We start from the raw sequence: 27,677 nt of genomic DNA, 5'->3' as shown, positions 1-27,677 counted from the left end.
AAGGTGATCTCCTCGTCTTACTCTTCCGCCATCTTCTTCTCCACCCCCATCTGGCATTTTAAAGAACTCTTTGCCTAAAGACTAATTCCCTGAGTGCATACCTGATGTGGAATGTGCCAATCAGTAAGCCCCATCTGTGTAAACAAGATCCAAGAGATTGATAAAGAAAAAAGCAGCAAACAGAACGACAAAGAAAACCCAAGCCATTTACGCAGAAATATTAACCTATCACTCCTTCACAAATATGAACTGACAATCAAGAATCGCTAGATTTATGAAGAAAGGTAACAATATGAAAGAAAAATACCCCCAAAAAAGCAAATTTTAAAAAATATGAAAACTAAAAAAAAAAAAAAAATCCTCAGACACTTTTGAGAAGGACAATAATATATACACAGAATAAGAAAATCATGCTATATTATATGGAATAATCAAAGACAAGGTGGGAGAACGATCCTATTATGTGAAACAAAAATATAAAGAAACAAAAAATAAAGGAAAAGAGACAGAAAGAAGCAATCCAATACCTCCAACTTCCAAATAATAAGAGAAATTAATATGAAGGACAGAGGAAGTTAAGAAAAAGAAATTTTTCCTGAGCTATAGCAAAAACGGCCCAGAGAGCTAATCAAGAAAGAAAACTAACCCTGGCATTCTACTGTTAAGTCCTAAAAGTGTAAGCAAGCTTAACTGATTTTCAGCTTTTAGAATCAATTTTATCCCCCCAAAAAGCAAGATAAATGTTATTGAAGAAAATATAAATTTTTCCAACCTTAACAGTGTTAAAATAACACTACAACTGACAGATGCTCAGCTGTTAAGGGGGAGTAGAAGAGGTAGAGGGAAAGACAGGGATATGAACATCTGCACCTTACTAAATTCAGATTAAAGAGATAATGTAAAATTTGCTAGAACAACACAACAAAAAAAGGTGAGCAAAAGATGAAATAAACATAATAACTATCCAAACATTTAAACACAGAAGGGGAAGAGGTAGTATGTGAGCTAAAATCTCATCACTCAGTAGACAAAAGATAATGCATCTGCAAACACAATTTTACTTTTTCCTTTCCAATTTGGGTACCTTTCTTTTTCTTGCTGAATTGCACTAGCTAGGACCCCCCCGTATTATGTTCAACAGAAGTGGTGAGAGTGGAAATCCTTGTATGTTCCTGATCTTAGAGGAAAAGCTTTCAACCTGTCACCATTAAGTAAGATGTTAGCTGTACACTTGTCACATGTGGCCTTTATTATGTTGAGATACATTCCTTCTATACCTAATTTGTTAAGAGTTCTATCATAAAGGGATGCTGAATTTTGTCAAATGCTTTTTATGCACCTATTAAGATGATCACACAATTTTTATCCTTTATTATGTTAATGTCATGTATAACATTTATTGATTTGTGTATGTTGAATCATCCTTGCATCCCAGGGATAAATCCCACTTGATCATGGTGTATAATCTTTCAGATGTTCTGTTAAATTCACTTTGTTTATACTTTATTGAGAATTTCTGCATATATATTCATCAGGGATATTGGCCTGTAATATTCTCTTCTTGTAATGCCCTTATCTGGCTATGGTATCAGGGTAATACTGGCCTCCAGAAGTAAGTCTGAAAGTGTTCCCTCCTCTTCAATTTTTTGGAAGAGTCTGAGTAAAACTGATGTTACTTCTTCTTTAAATGTTTGGTAGAATTCACCAGTAAAACCATCTGGTCCTGGGCTTTTGTTAGTTAGAAGATTTTTGATTACTGTTTCAATCTCCTTAGCAATTACAGGTCTATTCAGATTTTGTTTCTTCCTGATTCAGTCTCGGTAGGTTGTATGTTTCTAGGACTTTATCTATTTCTTCCAGATTATCCAATTTGTTGGCATCTAATTACTCACAGTAGTCTCTTAGGATTCTTTGTATTTCTGTGGCATCAGGTGTAATATCTCCTCTTTTATTTCTGATTTTATTTGAGTCTTCTCTCTTTTTCCTTAGTCTAGCTAAGAGTTTGACAATTTTATCTTTTAAAAAAAAACTCAGTTTCATTCAACTTTTCTATTGTTTTTCTAGGCTCTATTTCATTTATTTTGCTCTGATCTTTGTTATTTCCTTCCTTCCTTCTAACTTTTGGCTTAGTTTGTTCTTCTTTTTCTTGTTCCTTGAGGTGTAAAGTTAGGTTTGTTTTATTTGAGGCCTTTGTTTTTTTCTTAATGTAGGCATATATCGCTATAAATGTCCCTCTTGGAACTGCTTTTGCTTCATCCCATAAGTTTTGGTACAATATGTTTCCAAAGACTCTACCAAAAAACTATTAGATATAATACACAAATTCAGTAAAGGTTATAGGATACACAATCAACATACAAAACTCAGTCGCATTTCCATACACTAACAATGAATTCTCTGAAAGAGAAATTATGAAAGCAATCCCATTTACAATCATATCAAAAAGAATAAAATACTTAGGAATAAATTTAATCAAAGAGTGAAAGACCTTTACATTGAAAACTGTAAGACATTAATGAAAGAAACTGAAAAAGGCACAACTACATCAAAAGATATCCCATGTTCTTGGATTCGACGAACTAATATTGTTAAAATGTCTATACTACAAGAAGTGATCAACAGATTCAATGAAATCCTTAAAACTCCAATGGCTTTTTTTCACAGAAATAGAAAAAAATCAAAAAAATTCAGATAGAAACACAAAAGACCCCAAATAGCCAAAGCAATGATGAAAAAGGATGAATGAATAAAGACAATATGGTCTATTCAACAGAATATTATTCAGTCATAAAAAAGAAGGAAGTCCTGCCACTGTAACAACATGGATGAACCTGGAAGGCATTATGCTAAGTGAAATAAGCCAGAGAAAGACAGATACTGTATGGTATCACTTGTTTGTGGAATCTTAAAAAAAACAAAAAAAGTCAAACTCATAGTAACAGAGAGTAGAAGGGTGGTTGCCAGGGGCTTGGAGAAATGGAAGATGCTGATCAAAGGATACAAACATTCAGTTATAAAAACAATAAGTTCTGAGGATCTGATGTTCGGCCTGATGACTATAGTAAATAATACTGTACTGTATACTTTAAACTTGCTAACAGAGTAGATCTTAACTGTTCTAACCATGGGGGGAAAAAAAAGGTAACCATGTGACATAATGGATGTGTTAATTAACTTGATATTGATAATGATTTCACAATGCATACATACATCAAAACATTACAGTGTACACTTTAAATAGATACAATTTTATTTGCCTCAAAAAAGCTGGAAAAATAAAGTTAAAATTAGTTTAAAAAAAAAGAATGCAAAACTTGACACAGAATCAAAGAGAAAATTGTATGCACATTATTTTAAGTTATGTCAGTAACCACCTGAAGCATTTAAAAGTGAAGTAATTAAAAGTGGTTTCAAACATGCTCAGTCTTAGAGACAGTTTAGATATGGAGTTTGGGAGACAGGAAGGAATCTAGAACAAGACACTGGAGAGTTTACAATCTATATACTTAAATATTAAAGTCTGTGAAAACAATAAATTCCTTTTCACTTTAGAGTACTCTGAAAAATATCAAAATGACCCATCCTTTAAACATCAAATTTTCTTCTGTCTAGGATCCTGATTAAATGGTCCTATTCAAAGTAGTGTTCTTTTCTTCTTTTATCATCTAATGACAGGCTTTTAATATTTCCTCAAGAAAAAAAAAAGTGGTTTCATCTACTGAAAAATTCAAAGACATGAGGCAAGAGACTATTAATTATACATCTTTCTGTATTATTTTAATATTCTACCATATATAGGCATTAACTTAATAAAAAGATTAACTCTACTATGAACAGGTAACTTTCATCCTAAAATAAATAACTAAAACATACTGTCAGAACTTGATAAGAATATTTCAAATAACTGAATAGTAAAGTATTAAGCCCTTCTATAAATTATAGTTTTTGTTTTGATTTGGTTTGCCCTGCTTTTGCTTTACATGATAATGGAGTCCACCAATACTAAAGACAGGTGCAGCGTTCTTAACCTGAAATCCATGGACCTCCCTAAGCATTTTCTCAATAGAGAATCCATAGCTTTCAACAGATTGTATGACGCTAAAAAAGTTAAGAACCACTGAAAAGTACACTGTTATTTTCTCACTGTATTACTTTATAAATATATTCTTAGAAACAATTTATCCTAAAATTAAATAACATTTGTACTTAATTTAAAAGCCAACCTTGTTATAGAAAAGTATATAGGGCAGTTCACAATACACACACACTACCAAAAGACTGAGAACAGTTTTAAGTAAAGAAATCAGGAGGGAAGTAAAATAATATTAGAAATAAAACTATGTAATACTAACAGGAAATGGATAACATGCAGTTCAGCACCCATACTTAATTTTTCCACTTTCTAGTAGACAAGCAAAAACAGAAATATGAGTAGGTAAGATTCAGAGTGTCCATTAAAATTATACCAGTTGATAAAAAGCCCACAATTAATCTTAGTATTGTATTATATCTACAGATTCAGTCAATAGTAATAACTGAAAATTTCTCTCAGAAGCTTTAAATTCAAAAATTACAAGGAAGAGAATAGAAAAATACAGCTTGAAAACTTAAAAATTAGACAACCATAGAAATAAAAACTATTGAGAAAAGACAGTTTCATAGAAATATGCCTGGCTTACAATTTCTGATAACATAAAGTAGTGATTTACAGGGCTTAAGGATATTTTAATTTTTATAAGAGATATTACCTCTTTAACTGAAACCTTAAACATTATACAACCAAAAAGAATAAACATGTATTTAATGTGATTAAATTGACATGAATGCACACAAATGGTAACAAAATATTTAAAATTATGTTTGATTCTATCATAATTCTCAGCACACTGACTTACTTAAATATCTATATTAAAAAGATGGAATTGATCAAAAGGATGAATTTTCAAATTATCCTTGAGAATAGATGAATAATCAATTACTTTGCTTTCATAAACAATTACAATTTTGATGGAGTATCATCCACTAATAAAGATAAAAATGAGCTGCTAAATACAGAAAACATTAGATATAATCTGATTATATGAGTAGAAATGTAGGCCACAGGCATACTTCTAATTTGATGATCACTGATGAATCTTCAAAACAGAAAACAGAAAATCAGATTCTTTAATCTGCATGGCCCAATAATTTAGGACATTACAGAGCCAACTGACCTCCTTGAAGTTGCAACTAGATAAATCAAAGTAGTCTGAGAACATATTAGTATGTATGTTCTACTTCCACCACAGCTAGCTAAAGTTTTCAAGTAAACATTAATGAGCAGTTCTAAATTTTTAAAAATAATTATTAGTACTCTACCTATCTTCCAAAATATTATTGCAATCAATATAGAATTGTTTCATATACCTGTGATATTAAATATTAAAAGTTTCTATAGGTATATTTTCGTGTTCAGCATGCTATTCAGTGTCCTTTGTAAATAGAAAATCACAAGGAATGGAAATTTTTAAATTAATTTTTTTCACAAGTTACTTGTCACAGCATTGATTTCTCACTGCTTTGTTATCTTAAATTAAAAAATCCATTTTTAATACACGAAAGGAGCCACTCAGTGTTTCAAAGGCCTTATGCAGTCTCTATAAAAATGACACTACAATACATGTCTACAAGCTTCTCCAAAATTTAAATGAGTAAGGATATTTGTGATGTGACGGCTAGCCGTTACATCACATGCTTCTATTAGCAGCAAGTGTCCCAGTTACTGGTTTCTGGCATGAGCTCAACTGTGGTTGTCTAAGAAAAGACTAAACACTTATTTTTAAAAGCTAAATCATTAACTGTAATGTCAAAAATGGAGATCAATTTTTCTAATTACATACTAGGGAAACTTATTTTGTCTCAGAAATGTTTAGTAACTATCATCTACAACACTTTACATTTTTGAAACCTGATTTCAGTGATGTCCCTTGTATATTCCTACTAAGAGAGCAGTGTTCTCCAAACTGTGGACTATGATCCATTATTGGGTCTTTAAACCAACTTAATGGGTCTTAAGCAACAGTTTTTTAAATAAAATAGTATCAAAAAGAGAAACAAAATGGAGTGCATAAATGTAGTAAGAATAGTTTTGTTTAGTGAGATTGTCTTTTGGTTCCTTATATGAATACATAAGTATCACTAGGTCACAATGTAAAACATATTTCTGTAAGTTGTGGTAAATATATTTCGATGAGTTGTAGTCAAAAATATTTCTAAGTTTGAAAGCTACTGTAGAATACATAATAGCAAAGGAATAGCAAAACATACTATATTATAATCAGTTATAACTAAGTCAATTTTAAATAGGAAATTGTATTAAAAGCTAAACTTTCTTAACATACATAAATATTACTGAAAGTCTAATTAAGTAAATTTTCTAATTATCCAGGTCTGACTATTCTCTAGTAACTAGGATATGACTGTTTCATTGGTCCTCAAAATGTCTTTTTGTGCCTCCTCTTGTCAATTTCCAGGTGAATTTATACTCCCATTGGTAATATCCTTTATCATAGCTAATGAGTCTCAATATTTGGAAGAGAAGGGAATGTTTAATTTGAAAATGTCCAGCCCCTTAAGCACTTATTATAAATACAAGAGAAGCATAGATCACCCTCATCTCCTACGTGATGGAAATCAAATATCAAGTAGACATCATACTAAATTTACATTACTGAAATACTCCCAATATCAATCTCTAAGAGTAGGTATCTCACTACCTCTAAGCACAAACTTGACTGCAAATCCCAATCACAGGAATGATATTAAATTTAAACTCCAAGCTGTCAAAGAAAATCATGTTCTATTTGGCCACACTTACTTACATCCAACAAATATTTATTGAGTATTTACCCTGTACCAGGCACAGAAATGACCCAAGAAGCAATGAACTTCCCCAGAAAAGGTCTCACCAAGCCTCTTAATGACTTTCTACTTACATGACTTCCAACTTTCTGTAGTATATTTTTTACATCAGTTAAAAAAGGATATTCTTCTGTACCTCAGCAAAACCAAAAACAGTTGATTCATAGTTGTTAACGTTTTATAAAGGTTGCAAACACTGAACCATTGCTCCTACGAAAAATACAGGGTTAGGTTCCTACAATCCTCTGGTCACAACATTTTCATCAACTGATCAATACATATCCTTGTTTTATGTGTGATTCTGTTTAAAGACACCTTATTTAATATACAGCTGACCCTTGAACAACACAGGAGTTGGGGCACCTACCCTTCACGCAGTTGAAAATTCACATTTAACTCGTGGGTGGCCCTCCATATACACAGTCCCTCCCTCACCCGATCCGTGGTTCCGCACCTGCAGATTCAACCAACTGGACATCGTATAGTACTGTAGTACTAATACTGAAAATAATCCCAGTATATAAGTGGACCCACATGGTTCATATCCCTGTTGTTCAAGGGTCAACTGCATATTGTTGAGTCATTAACACTGAACTCACAGCCAACAGCACTGTAACTCATGCCTGAACTAAGCTCATCTAATGTATTTTCTCCATAAGGCATATCACAGCCTTTTTGGGTTTAGGAACACTAGACAGCAGTGCAGCACTACACTTGGGGGCCAATTTAAACAGTAAAATCACCCAAAAAGCACTAAATAGGCCTTAAAAAACAAAACAAGACAGCAGAGCACCTAGTTTGACTTCAGCTGGGAACATGCCCCTCCAGTGACTCAAAGTTTTTGCCACTCTACCCAAGCTCATGTCCATTAATGAATGGCAAAGCACAAGGGATACTGATTTGGGGGTTACAAATAAATTTTAGCAAGTAGACAAATGTGCAAATATGGAATCTGGGAATAATACCAATCAATGCTAATTGATGAAGGGAATTTTTTTCTTTAAATTTATTCCAGTCTAATAAAGTAAGAAATGATAGAATTCAAATCTCATCATTATGCAACTCCTAATGAATTAATGGAACTAGGCAAGGATCATCAATTGCCACTAACATCACAAAAAGAAAAAACAACCTTTGATCTTCCTGATGGAAGAAAAAAATTGAAACTGAATCTGATCAAATCTCTACACCTCACAACCAATTTACAGGGAAGACAGGGAACAATGTTTTTACTCTTTAATTTTAAGATAGCCCATTTTTTAATCTGATGTCCTCAAGGACAGGGATCATAATTTATTCGACTCTGTCTCCCCATTATCTGTTATAATACATAGCACACACCAGACATTGGTTAAAACTTTGTTGAAGAAACAAGTAAATGAATGAATGAACAAATGAACTGTCTTAGAAGTTTAAGAATGTTAATTTATATGATCATCTCTTTTCCAAATAAAGAAGGAAAGAAAAAGGTATTGGCAGGCAGGCAGCAATTTATAGGTCTGAGAGATACTACAAGCAAGTGGAATACCACCTCACAAATCAAAGGTCATTTATACTGTAATTTCAACTCTCCAAGAGCTATGAATCAGAAGAAAATAAATTCACTACAGGAGGTCACAAAAGGCATATTCTGTTCATTAAATAAGAGCCCCTAAACTCCATTTTAATTTTAATATAATTCTAACAAGTTTACATTGGAAATCAAACTTAAAAGAGAAAATATGAGGTGAATAGTAAAAACATGAGAGAACAGGAAGAAAACAACCTTATAGACCTCAATAAATTCATAGACATCTATGCATAATAGCATACTTTATAAGTGATGTTCAGAATGAGAGCCCTGCATCAGCAAGATCTGATATGTTTAGAAAATACTGAGAAAACAGTACTACCGTGTAAAGTTTACCATTTAAAAAAATTTAAATAAGAAAATATTTAAGTATAAATTCAAGCTCCTAATTTATCTAACAGGTTGTTCCCTAATAATGCCAGATAAATGAGAAAATACTTGAGGAACCTCAGTAGCTGTTTCATGCATGGTTCTCATAACAAAGTTATATCCTTTCTTCTTAACTACAATGCTTATTTCTTAATTTATAAAAATATATAATTACAAACAACAGTCTAGTATAGGCAAAGGCCACAGACTTAAAACAGTCATTCAAGGGTATTAGCATTTGGAAATTTCAGTTATGAAGCTAATATTGTCAACTCTCAACACAGAAAGGACTGAATAGTATGACTGACAGTAAACCATGAATAAGCAAGTTGACTTCTACAAAACTGTGGAATGAAACATGCAACAGGTGACAAAAATAAGCTGAAAGTACAACCACTTCTCCACAGGAAGGATTTCCTTCTGCCCAGTCCAAATGACAAGAATCCAAAGTAAGTGCTGTAAACCTGAAGACAGATAACACAGAATTGATCCAAAGGCACCTTAATCCCCAATATGAACCAGGGTTAGTTAAGGCCTAGTTTTTCTTACAAAGCTCAGGGCTGCATGATCTCAGCAAGAAAGAACAGTTCCAAAGCATATGGAAGACTGTATTCACTGAAAAGTGAGGCTCCCCTAAATTACATCTCTGACAGATCTACAGCTATAAAAATATCATGTTCAGAACTAATATTATTGTCAAGATATTCTGGTGTGCAATCAAACCAACAAATTACTAAAAAGTAATTCAATATAGCCAATTTAAATTTTACGAACTGCTTATTACTAGAACTCTCCCACATTAGTGGTGGGAATGCAAAATGGTATACCTGCTTTAGAAAACAGTTTGACAGTTTGTTATAAAGTTAAACATACACTTGCCATATGACCTAACAATTCCCCTAGAAACTTACCCAAGAGAAATGAAAACTTAGATTCACACACAAAACAAAAACTGCACACAAAGGTTTGTGGCAGCTTTATTCATTATCACAAAAACTAGAAACAAATACTTCAACTGGTGAATGGATAAACATGCTGAAGTACATCCATATAATGGAATACTGCTCAGCAGCAAAAAGAAAGTACTGACACACACTACAGCATGGATGAATCTCAAATGCATTCTGCACAGTGGAAGAAGACAGATTCAAAAGGCTACATACCACATGATTCCTATAATTTTATATTATATTCACGATTCATTATTCCTATAAGTTATATGATATCTGGCAAAATTATAAGAATAGAGTAGTGGTTGTCAGGGGCTAGAGTGGGAAAAGGGGTTGGCTACAAAGGAGCAGCATGAGGGAATATTTTAAGGTGATGAAATTGTTTTCTAATTTGATTGTGAGGGGGAATGAATTTTCCTGTGTGAAAAACAGAAAAAAGAGAAAAACTTTAATATAAAAAATATCTTACAACACAATCACAGTTAACTGAAACGCTCAAAAACACAGAATATTTCCTCTAACTAAATTTTCTGGATAGCCCATGAGTGCATTTCATTTCAGAAATCTTTCTATAATGTGTTTCTCTACTTTTAAGCCTGAGTAAATAAGTCACAGGCTTGTGTTTATCCTTTTATTTAGATTAGGCCCAATTTATTTGTTTGAAATTTGTCTCATACAGCTGTGATGATGCCAACTAAATTGGTTTGGGATGAGCATGGTGCCTCAGGAGGCATTTAATCAAGGTTCTTCCATGTTAAAATTCTCCCTAATAGAGATGAAATGACTAATCTATTCATTCAACAAATTAGTAATCATTAGAGGCCTATTATGTACCAAACACAGGAAATACAAATGGCAAATAAGACCACTGTAATCCCTGACATCACATAGCTTAAACAAACAATAATACAAGGTATAATTTGTCCTACAAGAGAATTATAGTGCTTTCAGAGCACATAGCAAGTGCACATAACCTAACCATATAAAGTCTAAATTTCCCATCAGGATCTATACCTTAAAGTGCCTGGAATCTTGGTAAACACAAAAATACATGTACCACAGTGCTCACGACCCATTACCCTTCAGTATTTAAAGATGGAAAGAAGGCAAAAACCATATACACAGAACACTATCACTGAACAAGCAGTACAATAATCACTCCCCTACAAAAGGTCCTCTTTACGGAAATACCAGAATATGCAGATTTACTTCTGTCACCTTTCCAGCAAACATTTTTCTGTATTTTTCTGATACAGAATACCATAAGTATGAACTTCTCTGGCTGAGGAATATTATTTTAAAGGGGGTGGGGGCAGGGAAGTAATAAAGAAAAGAAAAAGAGAAAAAGAGACAGGATGGGGAAAAAAAAAAGAAGCCAGGGCTTCCCTGGTGGCGCAGTGGTTGAGAATCTGCCTGCTAATGCGGGGGACACGGGTTCGAGCCCTGGTCTGGGAAGATCCCACATGCCACGGAGCAGCTGGGCCCGTGAGCCACAATTGCTGAGCCTGCGCGTCTGGAGCCTGTGCCCCGCGACGGGAGGGGCCGCGATAGAGAAAGGCCCGCGCACCGCGATGAAGAGCGGTCCCCGCACCGCGATGAAGAGTGGCCCCCGCTTGCCGCAACTGGAGAAAGCCCTCGCACGAACCGAAGACCCAACACAGCCAAAAATAAATAAATAAATAAATAAATAAATATAAATAAATAAATAAGAAAATCCTTTAAAAAAAAAAAAAAAAAAAAAAGGTTTAAAAAAAAAAAAAAAAAAAAAGAAGCCAGAGTAGGTGTAAAGATTTTTGCAGTGAACTCTTAAAAACAAATTAAGGAAGTTTAAGGAAACTAAAATAGAGGCACTGCAACCACACCCCTTCTTTCTGTTATGAAAAAGGAAGCCAAGATACGTAAAAAGAGGGCTGCCTGCAGGTGTTGTGGCATGAAGTTACCATGTACAGAGGTAAAATTACATAACCCCAAGGACTAAAGAGAGTGTGATGAATACTCAGCTATTCCAAAGTTACCCGAAACATTTTCCATCTCAAGAATCCTAATTACACAATGCTTCTGGGACCACAGTGGGCCACACAAGACATAGTGTCAAAAAACCAGAAAAACTTTCAACTGCTAAAGAAATAAACACAGATTAAAATAAAGTGCCTCTTGGTATATACATATTTACAAGAGTAAAAAGCAAAAGAAATTTACCAGGATCTTACTCAAACTCCATCTCACAGTACTAAGATGCTGAGTAGTTTCTATCAAGAAATAAATGGTAGAAGCAAATTAATGCAGTTCCACAGTTCCTTTTCCAAAGTTCCTGCAGTTAAACATTTTGGAATTCAGAATTTCAGGGCATTTTTGACAGGTGATACAGTGTGTAAACACCATATACTTTTGAACACCCATAGAGAAAGCTGTAATGGCACAGAGAAGTCTGGGACAGCACACTGTGATTAAACATTTACTATTTTTGCAGTGAAACCTACAAATACATGAAATAAAGACAAACAGTTCACAACAGGTTTTGTGAAGAAAACCAATTTGTGCCAAACATACAAAAAAAGAATTTTGGTTTTCAGAGCATTTTAGATGTCAGAATTGTTGATAAGGAATTGTGGTCCTACAGAACAGTACCCATTACTCTATTACTAATTATATGTGCAAAATGTAACTGGTAACCTCTTTATCATGTGCTTTCATTGTAGTATTTTGATGAACTCAAAATAATTCTAAAAGTCTCCCAATGGTTCATACATAATATGCCCTCTACACTCTATCCACCCTTAAATTTCTCTAACACAAATTCTCCTATCAGGGCAGTTTACAGAAATCTAACCCTTGAAATTTATAGAAGAAATGCAAATCCAATTTTGCCACCATGCAAAAAATGTTCATTGAATGGAATTTAATGTATTGAACTCATAAAATGGCTTGCTCTTATGTTGTCACAAGAAAAATGCTAAAACTGGTAAGAGTGTTCCTGACCTAGGAAGCAGTAGCAAATGAGTTACCATGGACCCTGATTTGCCATAAATGATAAGATACAATAATCATAAAACCCTATTATCATAGTGCATTTATATGTATACATTTACTGACTACATACAATATAAACAATATACTACACACACAATATACTACAACTGAAGTACTAAACTATTTCTACCGAGGGGAAAAACAGAGACAGTACCTCATCAACAACGGTATAAAAGAGAGTAAAGCGGTAGAAGTACAGTTATACTAAATAACCATTAAGGCCCCTTCCATCCTTACGTTCCATGAAAAATACAACTCAATGATACTGCAAATATGATAAATATAACTAATAAAATATGATAACTAAAACTAATCAAATTTTGATGAGCAACATTCTTATACTAACTTTAAAGATAGGATTGCTTTCATCACTTAGGTTTCTTAAGATTCCTAGGAGCATCTGAATTGGTACCTTAATTTATTCTAGATAAATTTCCCTTTAACAAATTTTCCAAACTTCAAAACTCCTCTAATTTTGGTGCTATACTATTCAAAAGCTGCTAATGAACAAGGAATATAGTAGCTTCACTAAGCATTCTGAGTATGAAACCCTGAAGAGAAGTCATTTCATTAACCTGGTCCTCTTGCATATATTTTCTATGCATTTCTATCTCATCTTCACACCTCCATCTCCGATTAAAAAGAGAATTTGAAAGTATAAAGAAAACATTTTTTTAAAAAAAGCTAACAAATGTGTATAAAAAGAAGGAGAAATCAGTCATTATCAACCCTGAAGCACACTGGAATCACCTGCAGAAATCCTAAAATAGATCAATGCCTTGGCCCCATCCCCAGATTCAAATATAAAGTAGCATGGGTAGAATCCCAATATCTGTAATTTTTTCAAGCTCCCCAGAAAATGTTAATGTGAAGTCAGGGCTGAGAACCACTGGTCCACGCTGCCTTCTCCACAAATCCTTTTCTCTCATCTACTAGTAAGTTAGCACTCCCAGCCCTACAGCAAGGACTGAAAGCACTGTCTTTAAAATTGCCCTATTTTGTTCTCTCGTTTACTCTGTCACAGAAAAAAATTTACTAATTTTCAGTTGGAAGATTTTTTTTAAAGTGGGTACGGTAAAATTTATTTTAACTTATTTGAAATTCTCATTCCCAGTGCTCAGGATTTTATTTTTCAATCAGCCTTCAAAAAACAACCTTCATTAGTATTTAGATTAACAGTATACAATAAACACACAATACACATTCCAGTTATCAACTTTCAACAGACTATCAGAAAATACTCAAGGGAATGAGTTTAAAGAGCTGATTACATTTTGATATTTTAACTGCAAATATTTTCAGAATCTCAAATATATAAAGAAATATTAGCCATAATATGCCCTGACTCTCATATGATAGAAAAATAACTCAGTAAATAATCTACCACTTTTTAAAATAAAAACTGGCATTACAAGATTCCACATCTTTAAGATTTACACTTTTTGGGGGGGGGGGGCAGTGTTCAAGTTGTTTTCAGATCCTTGGAACAAAAGGAGAAAATAAAATAATGTTTTACAAAAATATGCATCTACAAATACCAGTTTCTTTTTCAGATGTCACCAACAACTGATACCTACTAGTTTCACCTCCAAAACAATGCTAGGTTATTTTTGCACACCAAATTAGGATTTTATGAAAAGGCCTTATAGCCATGTGTACACACACTGTAAGACTAGTGGAATAGTCTTACGGGAATTTTCTCTCCCTATAACATTACCTACTATATTTGCCTGCCATTTGAAAGTATTCATTACTAGAATATATAATAAGTATTTCACAGAAATAGAAAATAAACATAACACAGACTGGGTGTAAGGGAAAAATAACATTTTCACTTCCCTTTTTACTATAGGAAACTCTGACTATAACTTTGACTCCAATATATCATACTGATACCTTGCCAAGTGTACCACTTGAAGTCAAAACCAAACAAGTTAAAAAAATAGATAACACAATTAATAATTAGAAAAATTCAGAAGTCCACTACTTTTATAAAATATACTTGTATCAAATGGTATCATACGGCCAATTTCAACTTAAAATTTTAAGATATATAATTTGTAGTAAGTCCAATTTTTAAAATAAATACTATTACAAAGTATCAGTGCATTCAAGGCACACTCTATTCAAGGTAATATACAATGAAAGCAGAATTATATGTTAAATTCTAGGTTGGTAGAAAACATCCCACCCCAGAATTTTAGTTTCTTCCCTCAAAAAAAAAAAGTAATATTTTTTTCCAATGGTAAAAATAATGCACAATCACACCTGAAAATCCAAACACTACAGAGAAGTATAAAAAGTATAAAAATAAAAATCATTCCAAATCTATAAATATCTGTCATTAATGTAAATATCCTTCCAGGGCATGGATGGATTTACTCTGTATATTTATAACAATACTGCAACAATTAGAATTACAACAATTAATTCTGTATATTAATTATGTATTTATACATACATGTATCTCCATGTATGTCCCCATACACACACACACACACACACACACAATTTTCTTTTACATATACTGAAAACAAAGAAATCTTTAAGATAACAACTTTCTTGAAAATAAAAATATATGAATTGTTCCAAGCACTCATTCTGCTTCTGCATTTTCGTTTCAGCAGTCCAGGTTTGAGGTTACTTTGTGTGTGTGTGTGTGTGTGTGTGTGTGTCTGTGTGTGTGTGTGTGTGTCTCTGTGTGTGTGTGTGTGTGTGTGTGTACGCACGCTGTTTTTGTCGACTGCTTGAGAGAAGATTAAAAGATTTGTCTGTTTGCTTGTTTTACTTAAACACGCACACACAGACACACACACACACCAACTCTGGCTACAATTTTCCAAACCCTGAGAACCCAGATATCTGTATTAAAGGTACTTGGCTGACTGCTTTACATAACTAGCCCATGGTCCTGAGCAAAACTGCAAGGTAGACAAAACTTTTCATGGCCTCCCACCTTTTGGTCAGAAAGAGCACTACACTATCAATGATAGGAGAGTTCTACCAACCAGGTGTGTGACTTAAGCATTTCACTCAACCGTCCCACAATTCATTTCAATTCTGAAAGTCTGTGATTCTCCTCTGCCCCTATTCCCCCACAATTTTTATTTATTTTTTATTTTTTTGCTGTATTCAAGATATGTAACACCTATCTTTCCCTCCTACCTCAATCAGATTCCTTGATTCAAAATAAACCATTTCTCTGACTGATAAATTCCCATTTCCTCAAGGCATCTATTCTCCTCCAGGTATGACAAAGAAATCTGATGAGATCAAAGATGTGGACAAGTTTTGTCCAAGAAGGAGGGTAGCAACACAGAAAAAAATTAAATAAGTTTACAAGCACAAATGTTTAATTTAAAGTTAAAATAGCTTTATAAGTTCCATGAAAAAAAGTATAATCTTTAACTGATTTTACTGACTCAAAGTTAGTCAATAAGAAAACCAGCAGTGATTTCAGTTCCTAAAATATTCATACCTGAGCATATTTAAGAGAGTCACATAGAAGCAGCTTTCTAATCTTTCATCCGTTACATTGTACAACACTTTAAAGTTCAAAGTGCATTTAGATGCATTATTTATTTTCATCCTTAAAACAAGTAGCTGTGTAGATGTGGTGGTCACTATTGATTGCCTCTCTAACATCCGTTTCCCCCATATTCCTCCTTCCCACAATTTTTTAAAATATCCTCCCTCCACCATGTAACTCAGGGAAATGTGACCCCATCGCCAATTGCAAGGGTATATATCCTGATTGGTGGAAACTCACTATGATAACCCTGTCCCCCTTGTCATAACTGGTTTGGGAGTGTACGTGACCTAATTCTGGTCAATAAAACATGAAGGGGAAAATATGCTGGTAGGCTTGCGCAAAAGATGTCCTGGCCAGTGCACCAGGATCTTGCTACCAGTCTGAGGATGAATCCAACACACATGGGAAAGCAGAGCCAAGTAAATTTCACAGAGGCTAACCAAAGCTCTGAAAAACGAACCCTGCCTTCATACTTCAGCATTCCATTTCAGGAGCTACTGCATTTCAGGCGTTGTAATGTAGTGACACCAAGATAAATAGTATACCCCATCTACCTTTCCTTCTCCAACTTCGACCTCCTTTTTCAACACCTATAAGCTTTCCTTTGCCTTTGGGCTGAGCTAGACAAGAAAGGCAAGTAGTTACTGTAAGCTGTTAGACCAGCACCCTTTGCACCAAGCTCAACTGCTCCTGGGTATGGCATTTCCTCTTCCAAAGGACAATTTCCTCTACCAATTCACTCCTGCAGTCCCTACTCAGGTTGAGGAGATGGTGGAATTACAAGAAGGCTCTCTCCAACCCTGATGCTGTAATAAAAGCTGTAAGGTAACATACAAAATCAGAGGAGGGATCCTATCAGGAAACATGTGGGAACCATGTGACCTGATAATTAAACAATTCACCCTAACGTATGAATGACTATATGTTCAGGAATACCAGTATTTCTCTTTTTTAAAAGAGGATGCTGTTAAACAAATCTCTATGAGAGAGTATAAACTAGGTGTTACTTTAGAAGTAGATACCCCTTTAATATATTATTATTAACCAAAAGTTCATAACTTAGTTAAAAAGGGGAATCATAAAAGAATCTACCTTAAACAGTTTAATGCAACTAAAACACAAAAATATACAATCACAAAACAGTCTTTTAATGCAGGGCCAAGGCCTTTCCTTCAAGCATGAGTCCACGGATTACAGTTCTACTTTATCTTTCTTGCAAAAACCACACCCATAGTACATCACCTGTGATTTCCAGTTTGTTTCTTAAACATGGACAGACATCTCACAAACACTTATAAGCAATTTTATTGCAGAATCTTATTGCAAAATCTACAACTTTTAGGGTTTTTTCCCTAGTCATTTAATTTCACCTACACTGATTTTAACTGTAAGTGACTTCAGCTACTCACCTGTTTCCAAAGCAGCCACTGGCTCTCATACAAACACCTTTTCGCCTTCATAGTTCACTGAATAACATCTCATTAAACTATGTAATTACAACAAGTACAACTGCCATTAACAATTTGTTGGGTACACAGACAAATGATTCTTGGTAGGTATACACGGTATACAATAACCGGTGGGAATAAAAGTTCAAGAACAAACTAGAGGATAGTCTACTGCCATTTAATGTAGCATGGACATCAAGTAGTAAATGAATGAAGAGTAATAACTTAATCTTTTGAGTGGGTTAAAGAGAGGTGAGCTCAGAGATTCTCCTGTAATAGGCTATCCCCAAAAGTCTTTGCTCATTCTACGCACCAATCAACACTCTGACAACTCATATAGATCAGCAACTCCTAAATTTAAGAGAAGATTTGCAAAGCGCCTGCTATGTGCCAGGCATCATATCATGGCACTTTATATAAATTTTCTCAATCGTGATGAAGAATATAATGGCAGAGAAACCCTCTCCCCCGCCCCCTTGTTTTTCTAACATAGCTATCAGCTAAGGAAAGTAGTTCAACACAAAATCAACTAAATATATGTAATAAATTTGAATACAGTTAAAATCTGCATTACCTCACTGAAGAAGAAAGCATTAGAAATTTGTGTTTAAGAAAAAGATTATATACATCATGAGATTTTACTAATTACAGTAAAAGCTATAAAAAATGTGGACGTGATATAGTCATGTGGACATAGATTTTAGCTATAGATTTTCATTTAATTAAATTATAACTATGTGATATATCATTAGTAAAGAAAATGATCAAAACGTGTGTCTTATCTACCAAATACACAAGCACTTCAAGTTCACTGTTAAGAATTCTTCCTCAGAACTAGGATGATTGGCAGGGAGTAGAAGGAGAGAACATAATATAATAGAGTTTAAGAACAAATCACTATGCACCTTCCATAGGTCCCATTATAGAAGGAAACCCAAACATTTATAGTTCCTAAATCTCAGCTTTGAGAAGGGAGCTAGAAAAAACATGGCTAACAGCAGTCTCCACTGTGTCTCTAAAACTTACCCATCCCCGCTTATCTGTCCCATTCCATGTTTTCTGACTAGTTCAGAGGCTCTCCAAAGTCACTTCACATTAATAGACAATACACACTTGATTTCCACACATTAACAATCTCATGTATGGTTCTTTCCTACAGATCAGCACAAAAATGATACTCTGAGGTAGCTTACGTTACTAGAACCATATCCTCTGCTCCTAGAGACTCACTACTAGTAGAGAACTACAGATATTCCCAAACCGCCATTTCCAAAGAAATTATATCTTAAAGAACAAGCACCCAAACACATACTAACAACACCAGTCAATACCACTAAGTGCCAACTGCATGAGAAAAGACAAAAAGGAAGAAGATGGAAGATTAGAGAGGACATCATTGGTGTAAGACTGTGAAGTCAGAAAAAAAAAGAAAAAGATTTAAATATGCACTCTACTACTTCCAAGATATATCTTAAACAGGTTGCTTAAATTCTAGAAAACTCTGCCTCCTACTGTCAAAAGCAAGGCGTACACCACCTAACTCACAGAGTCGTCTTAACAGTTATCATTTATGGTCCTTAGACAAAGTGGGCACTTAATAAATTGTAATAGGTATTGTTATTATCGGGAGGTTCAAGATACAAATTCAGTTATAATGTAAATCCTTATTGAACACTAAGAGGGGAATAGTCAGTAAAAAACTATCAAACAATCCCCCCTGTTACATGACTGGATGATTAAACAATGGTGTCATAAGGGTGATATTTTTCTATGCACTCCTTTGATAATGATTAAGTTTGGGATTAAATTTTTTAGAGTCGTCAATATTTAAGATGACTAAAATCCCTGTATATATTTATCCATAACTGTGGAAGTTTCTCATGTTGTCATCTTACTGGTATAGTCAATTCTCTTCCTATGTAGATTCTTCACATTTCACTTTATCCAGAGCAAATCTCACCTTAAAGTGTATTAACAATAATATAATTATCCAATGACCTGTATTTTGTTACTTATTGTTTCAGCATTCCCACTATTTAGTTTGATACATCCTTTTGGGAAGCCCTTTGAAACTAAACAACTACTTGTTCCATTCTGAAAAAATCTGAACCAATAAACCACACCAGAATGATGGTCTATTCCCAGCATGAAGGGGATTACAGAGGGGACCCAGAGAAGAAAATGGAAAGATTCCCATTTCTTCCCAAGTCATATGTTTAAAATCTAGATTTATTTCATATAAAACCAATTACCAGGTTACCACACACTCATATCCAAATGCAAGCAAAGAAATATGACAAAGCCATGCAGGAACTGTTTTAGATTATATACTCTTCTGCTTTCCTCCATTAGCATGAATGATAACAAACTGACTATTCTAATTTGTTTCCTTTAAACTTACTAGCCTTATTTGCCTACCTACTTGCTATCAGCATAGAATCTATACACTTGGACCTTCATACTTTAAACTGACTCACTTTTAAATACAAAGCATTCTAGATGTCCATGGACTGATCTCCACCTAATTTTACAGCTTCAATTCCCACAGAGACCTCCTGGCACAGCAGCCTTAGGTCCAGCTCAACAGGCCCCATGATACCAAACCAGCATGCCGGTTCTCAACTGCTCCCTTCACCTACAAAACTACCCACACCACCCCACACACACACGGACCCATTTTGACCATTAAAATATTTTAAGCCCCAAATGGGGTACTACTAGCTCTAAACTCGTTTATAATTCCCCAGTCAAAATTGGTATCTCACACACACACACACACACACGCATGCTTCCATACATTTCTAATAAACCCCACAGGAGTCCTGTGTTGCAATTACTTCTGTGCATGTCTGCTTCTCCCTTAAAGGTAGCTACTGGGTCTTAGTCCTCCTCATGTTTCTACCACTCCTCCATCCTCACCACACAGTAAAAGTCGCCTGCACAAAGTAAAGGTTCAGGTTCATCTAAACTATTCCTTTGTTCTAACCTAGTTCTTTTATTTGAAGGAATAAGTGACTTCTGTGTGCTGAAGATTTTGTTAATAGTTAATGCTTGCAAATCTAACAATGAAAATGTCAATAATTATATAATGCATTAGTTTTTAAGTTGATGAATGGCAGAAGAGGTCAGTGAGCACAATAAGCCATCAGAAAAGATAATCATTTTCCAAGATTCCCCCAAAAGTCTCATACATATCAACATTAAAATTAAACTTTCTGTCCCCCATTCTAATAAGAACTACTTACTCCTTATACCTGAGGCATATCCAGAAATGCAAGCACCCTGAATGCAAAAGTGTCTATACACTCTGCTACAAATCTATACCAAAGCCACGCAATTTATTTTATTACACCTTTCTTCCAATTCCCATAAATATGATTTTCATCTTTTGTGCAACTATAAAGGCTAATGTATATAAAATAAGAAAATAATTGATCTTAGCTCAGAATACAGTTGGAGCAAAGTTTGGGACTAATTACAAAATACACTAAACACAACTCTCCACTCTCCTCTGCCAAAAAAGTTATTAAGAATGTCACAAACCAGATCTGATTTTTGGTGGGAAATGTTTTCTTAAATTGGCCTCACATCTTATAACTTTTGTGATACTTTTCTTTCACAATCTGCTTATTTACAGGAAAAGCAAATATTCTTCAAAAATATATACATGGCTTTACTAATTAGATATTTTTAATTTTAAAAAGCATTCCAACTCAGATATAGTTTAACCTCTTTTACTATCTGTGGGCAAATGTCATTCCTATCACAAGAAGTAATTGCAAACGTAAAAGAAATAAGTACTAACTTCTTTCCTTAACTTATTAAAAATCAGTAGGTTTTTAATTGTCCAATTAAAGTCGATGTTCTAAAACCAAAGGTTAAAAAAGGGTCACTTGCTGACCAGCCTTGGTACTCATACAACAGAGTTAAAACTAATTCGCACAGTGTAGCAACAGTAGCCATCTCCCACACACACTCCCACCCATTAACTTTTCCTCCTTCCCTGGGAGAACTGGAATGATCGTAACACAGGCCTAACTATCCACCCCAGGAGCAAACACACATCTCCATCACCACCCCGCAGAAAAGAAACGCGGGGGCTGTGGACCAAGAGAGCCGACGCTCCTGTGGGTCACTTCCCCTCTGCAAGTGGGAGAAACAAAGCAGCAACCTAACAGTAACCATCAGAGTAATTTTGAGCCCCCGACTAATGCCTTGGATAAGTTCTGAGCTAAGTCAAAAGCTCTATCGAATAGGTAAATCCCTACCCCCCCCTTAAAACAAACACCCCATCGGGAAGTTTCTCCCAGAAATGAATGCTGGCCCCTGACACCTCCTCCAGCCGACCGACGGCTCCCTCCCTCCTGCCTAAAATCCCCACTCTGAAGGGCCTGCCTAAAATCCCCGCTCCGAAGGGAATTGTCTGGACACAATCGCGGGGCGCTGGGGGCTGCACTCCCGACCTCTCAACCCTCCCCCCAAAAGCCTCTGCCTTTTCCCAGCTCGCCCACCTCCCCGCCGTCCCCACTCGCTCCGCACCACTCGGGCAACTTCTACTGCCAGCCCGGCCCGCCGCCCGCGGACCCCTCCCTGTCCAGCGAGCCCGAGGCGCCCTCGCCCCCCGGCCGCGGCCGTCTCCAGCCCGCGCCTCCGCGCCGCCCGCCCGGGTCCTCGCCCACCCCTCTCCGGGGCCCGCGCCGGCGGCGCCGCCCCCGCCGCACCCCACCCCACCCAGCCCGGGACCCCAGCCCGCCCAGCCCCACCCGGGCAGGAGGGCGCCGCGGCCGCGCCGAGGCAGCCGCCGGGCCGGGGCCTCCCGGCCAGGCGCCAACGCGAACGGGGCTTTACCTCAAAGGCGCGGCCGCAAGTGGCGGGTCGGTCCCGGGCGCGGGCGGCGCCCCCCGGTCCGTCAGTCAGCGGCGGCTGGGGCAGCGGCGGCGGCACATCGCACCCGCCGGCGGCCGGAGGAGGAAAGCGAGGCACGCAGGGAGGGAGCGAGCGAGGTAGGGGGGAAGGAACGAGCGAGGGAGATAACGCAGCTCGGACTCGGTCCCCGCACTACTGCCGGTGCGTCCTACCGCCGCCTCTGGCCGGAGAGTCGCCGCCCGGGCCGCGGCTGTCGCCACCAATGCAGCCGGGAATGAATGCACAGCGGCGCCTCGCTTATCCGGAGGTCAAACATCCTTCTGCCTCGGGCATCCGGATCGGCGCCGGACCCGGAAGTGAACGCTTGGAAAAAAAATTAAAAAGGAAAGCGTCTTTCTAGCGGCGGCGGCCACTCGAGCTGCCCGCATCAGCGAAAAGAGCCGAGTAGAGCCGAAGGTTACACCGACTTGCTCGGATTGGTTGGCTCGCCGACCGGAAGAAAGGCAGCACGCTCATTGGCTGGCAAGGCTTATAAAGGCGAAGCCACGCCTCCCTCCCCACCTCCGCACCGGCGGTGAGCGTAGGGAGTGTGGAGTAATTGTGGATGCGCGATGTCTCCCTGGGTGAGGCCTTGGGAGGAGACGTTTGGCGAGGTCTGTGGAGACAGCTGGGAGAAAACGCTCCCATGGTTTAGAGGAGCTACGAAAAGTTCCCCGCTGCTTGAATGAGCAGAGAGCCTAAGGGCGCCATTGTGCCAAGTCAGGGTGCCGAGGCTTTTCCGGGTGTGCGGAGCACAGCCCTTCAGGTGCCAAAGAATTTTAGGGCCCGGCCAGAGGGAGTGACCTCACTGGGTTGACGTTTTCCCCCACTTTCTTGTAAATCCAGGGCTGTATCAGCGATTCAGCTGCTTAGAAATGTAAACCGTGGCTCACGTTTGCATTCCGTTTGCTGTCTATAGAGAACTTCGTTTGTGAGTTCAGGTAACCCTCTCGACTATATAATGTGGTAGCTATTATCTCGGTTTTTCTAGTGAACCTCCTAAAGTTCCTAGAGGCCAAACATCACTCAAGTCATCAAATTGTAGACACAAATTGGAACCGATGTTTTCTGACTACTCTCCAGTCCAGTCTGCCCACAGAGGGGAGGCAGAAGATTACATTCTTTCACTTATGGTTGGTTAACTGGGATGAAGATATGTTACTATGGAAGACCTGTATGGAAATCGATCCACCATGAAGGCATTGTAGAAGACTCTGAAACTATCATTTTTTTAAAAATTGTGTCTAAAGACTTTTCAAAAGTCAGACATAAAGGTGTGCATGAAGAAAAATCATAGTCTGGTGCTATGTTTAAATATTTATCAAACATATTTTTATATTTTCAATACACTTGCTGCATCAAGGAAGTCTTCAGTCTCTTCTCTCTCCCTCTTTCTCTTTCCCTCTCTCTCTCTCTCTCTCTCTCTCACACACACACACACACACACACACACACAGACGAAAAATTTGAAAGCCTCCAGTGAAACAAATGCACTTTAAAATAATTGAGGATTTATCTCATTCTCCATTTCTACTTTAGCAGACTGATGATAGGGTCGATGTGTAATCTGCAGGGGGTAGTTAGTATGGAAAGATGCCGTTTTTGTTTTTGTAATACAACAGTGCCTTTTTTTAACTCTCTACTCTCATGCTTTCTCAAACGGGAGGTTATGAAGTGACTGGTATCACCCATCTTAGAGGAAAGTGATAGTAAGGACTGCTTCTGTGTTTACCACACTACCATCTTTCTGTTAGAGACTCAAAAGCAACTAAGATTTGTGCATGCTCAGGCTTGAGAATAATTTGCCTAATAAATAAAACATCTCCACTTTTCTGATATATCCCAGGACCCGATACTAGACAAGAAACAAAGTTAACCCTATCTCACTAAATGGAGAAGAAATGTCTGCAATACTGGGAACTCTAAATATTGTCATCAATGACCAACAAACCATTTTATACTCTACACCTCAAAAACCTCAGTTTAGATCAAGAACACCTCTACTGACCCCTCAAAGTTCTGATAAATGTTTAAGAAATACAAGCATATAAATAGATCATCAAATCACATTTTTAAATTATATATGGATAGGAATAAATATTTATGTTTTTGAACACCTCAGTAAAGACTGCTTTTAGTTAAAATTTGACCTAGACGCTCCTATAGATTAAAATTCACAGGTAGCCTAGGTAGGAAGCCAAAAAAATTTCATGTCATTCTATTAACTTGTAAGGAAAAAACTGGCAATATGAAAACAGCCTGTGTTAAAGAGGGAAAGACCAAATTACTTGCATCTCAATCAAAACTCTTTGTTCTGTAGCGTGATGTCTCAACATAAGCAGACAGATCATAATTTCCATCTGCTATATTGTACATCAGATATAGTTAATTTTTTGTGTCACCCCATGTTTCCTAGCATTTGCTACTCTTCAAGTGTTTATATACTATTAATATGTTTTCATGTTTCCCAAAGCAGTGTCATATTTTTTATTACCCAGAACTTTATTCTGTTGAATTATATCTCTATAGATATAAGTAAATATTTGTCCCAACATTTGGGCATGCAACAACTGTTATGATTACTATGAAAAACAGGATAAAAGCAAAAGAAGCTTTACTAATATATTTCTATTAAAACAAGCGGGGGTGGGAGAGTTACTTCAAAATAACTTCAGTCTAAAACTATCATGAATTCCTTAGGAAAAAACAATTTATCAAGTGGGAATTTGAAAAGGGAAGAAAAAGAAAGTAAAATTTCTGGGTGCCTTTAATTTCATATCTGAGATAGTGTAAGTGTTCCAATATCTCCCTTACATCTTTTGATTCTTTACTTCTGTTACTATTTCTCTTCTTCTCACCCTTCTGCACACTCACTGTGGTTGCCCAGCCATGCCAACATACACACATAGACACACCCATACAAACAGAGTGGAGAGACTGTAGGAATAAGACCTTCAATTAGAGCAGGAAAACTATTCCATTTCTTTCTTTCTCCCAGTTGAAATCTTTTTTTAAAAATAAATTTATTTATTTTATTTATTTATTTTTGGCTGCACTGGGTCTTCGTTGCTTCGTGCGGGCTTTCTCTAGTTGCAGTGCGCGGGCTTCTCATTGTGGTGGCTTCTCTTGTTGCAGAGCACAGGCTTTAGGTGTACAGGCTTCAGTAGTTGTGGCTCACGGGCTCTAGAGCGCAGGCTCAGTAGTTGTGGTGCGCAGGTTTAGTTGCTCCGCGGCATGTGGGCTCTTCCCGAACCAGGGCTCAAACCCGTGTCCCCTGCATTGGCAGATGGATTCTTAACCACTGCGCCACCAGGGAAGCCCTTGAAATCTTACTGCTTACCAAAAAAGAAAAAAAGACCAGCTTTACTTTCCGCAAAATATACCTACCAATCTCTCTCTCAAGCAAAGCACTTGTAGGACATGAAAAGAAAGCATTTGTCAAAAGAGAAATTTGATAAATATAAGTTTCCAGGGTACCATTAAAGATTATGAGCACTAACACATAGATTTGTGTTATAATCATTTTCCCCTCCACCCCTCATTCATACCATTAAAATACTCTCCTAAGCCAAACTTGTTTTGCACAGATTGGTCAAGAAATACCCTAAAAATACAAATAAGCACCAAAGACTAATCTACACTCAACTATGTGGCCAATCTGGCTGAGTTAAATACAGGCAGATATTTCCCAACTAACAATGTAACAACCAACATTTGCACAAACTCTGATTTATATGATTCTGTCTGATTCTGACAACAACCTATGAAGTAATATAGCAGCCATTATTATTTTTTCCCTGTTAGGAAAGAGGAAGGATGGTCTCAAAGTGATGAATTGACTTGCCCAAGATGATATAAGTGATAACCTGTTAAATGTAAAATACAAAATTATGTGATTAAAATCTTTACCAAAACTTTTCAAAATAAAAACAGAGGAAACGTTCATTCACCTGGAGGACAGATGTAATTAGGAAAAAGTAAATGGTCTTACAACTGGAAGTTATAGGATAAATAACTGCTAGGGAGGTAATGTACAACATGATTAATACAATTAACACTGCTGTACGTTATATATGAAAGTTAAGAGAGTAAATCCTAAGAGTTCTCATCTCATGGAAAAATATTTTTCTCATCTCATGGAAAAATATTTTTTTCTTTTTATTTTGTGTCTATATGAGATGATGGATATTCACTAATCTTATTGTGGTAATCATTTCATGATGTATATGTAAGTCAGATTATTATGCTGTACACAATGTTATACAGTGCCCTATGTCAATTATATATCAATAAAACTGGAAGAGAAAAAAATTTTAAGGTATGTGCCCTCAAAAAATTTTATTTTTGTAAACATTAAAAAAATAATAATAATAAGAGGAAAAGAAGAAGTAGATAGTCAAATAGAAACAGGAAGAGTGCAAAATGAGACACTGTAACAGTAGCCAGAGCCTGGGAGCAAAGCAGCATATTTTACTCAGACTAGGAAAATAACCTCTTCCCCAGTCAAGCCTGCAGTCAGGAGAGGCAAAGGAAGGATTCTGGGAGAAAGCCAGTCACAGACAGCAGCTAGGTCAGGTTTGGGGAAGGCTGTCACTTAGCAAGCTTTCCTTCAGATTGTTACATGAGTAAAGCCAGAAAGGATCAAGACACTGTTTTATACATCCCAGGAAGGATGATTTTAAGTATTCTGTAGTTGGCAAAAATGAGAGTAGAGGAATCACAGAACTTTTCTGAGAGGATTTATCGTATTTTATTATCATAATCTCCAGTATTGTATTTTATAATCGCATCTTTAAGACTCCTTGTCTTAGCTCAGGCTGACATAAAATATCATAGACTGGGTGGCTTAAACAACAGAAATTTATTTACTCACAGTTTTGGAGGCTAGAATTCTGAGATCAGGGTGCTAGCATGGTCAGATTCTGGTGTGAGCTCTCTTCCTGGCTTTCTGATGGCCAGCTGCCTTCTCATTG

The 27,677-nt window shown here is 36.5% G+C and overlaps 1 protein-coding gene across 8 annotated transcripts in view; it reads right to left on the bottom strand.

The window, feature by feature from the left end:
- Positions 1-23,012, bottom strand: part of CSNK1G3 (casein kinase 1 gamma 3) — a 128,240-nt gene extending 105,228 nt beyond the window's left edge. For 2 of the 8 annotated variants that reach the window (XM_057540792.1, XM_057540797.1), the window contains exon 1: positions 22,648-23,010. The gene's annotated coding sequence lies outside the window, so the exon portion shown is untranslated. Of the gene's footprint in view, positions 1-22,647 lie in introns of all 8 variants that reach the window. The other 6 variants (XM_057540790.1, XM_057540791.1, XM_057540793.1 and 3 more) reach the window with 5 other exon arrangements.
- Positions 23,013-27,677: the final 4,665 nt, after the last annotated feature.

Source organism: Balaenoptera acutorostrata, chromosome 2 (assembly GCF_949987535.1).
Source record: "Balaenoptera acutorostrata chromosome 2, mBalAcu1.1, whole genome shotgun sequence".
Classification (NCBI taxonomy): Eukaryota; Metazoa; Chordata; class Mammalia; order Artiodactyla; family Balaenopteridae; genus Balaenoptera; species Balaenoptera acutorostrata.
The sequence above is the reverse complement of the archived record's forward strand: the minus strand, read 5'-3'. Positions and strand labels throughout refer to the sequence as shown.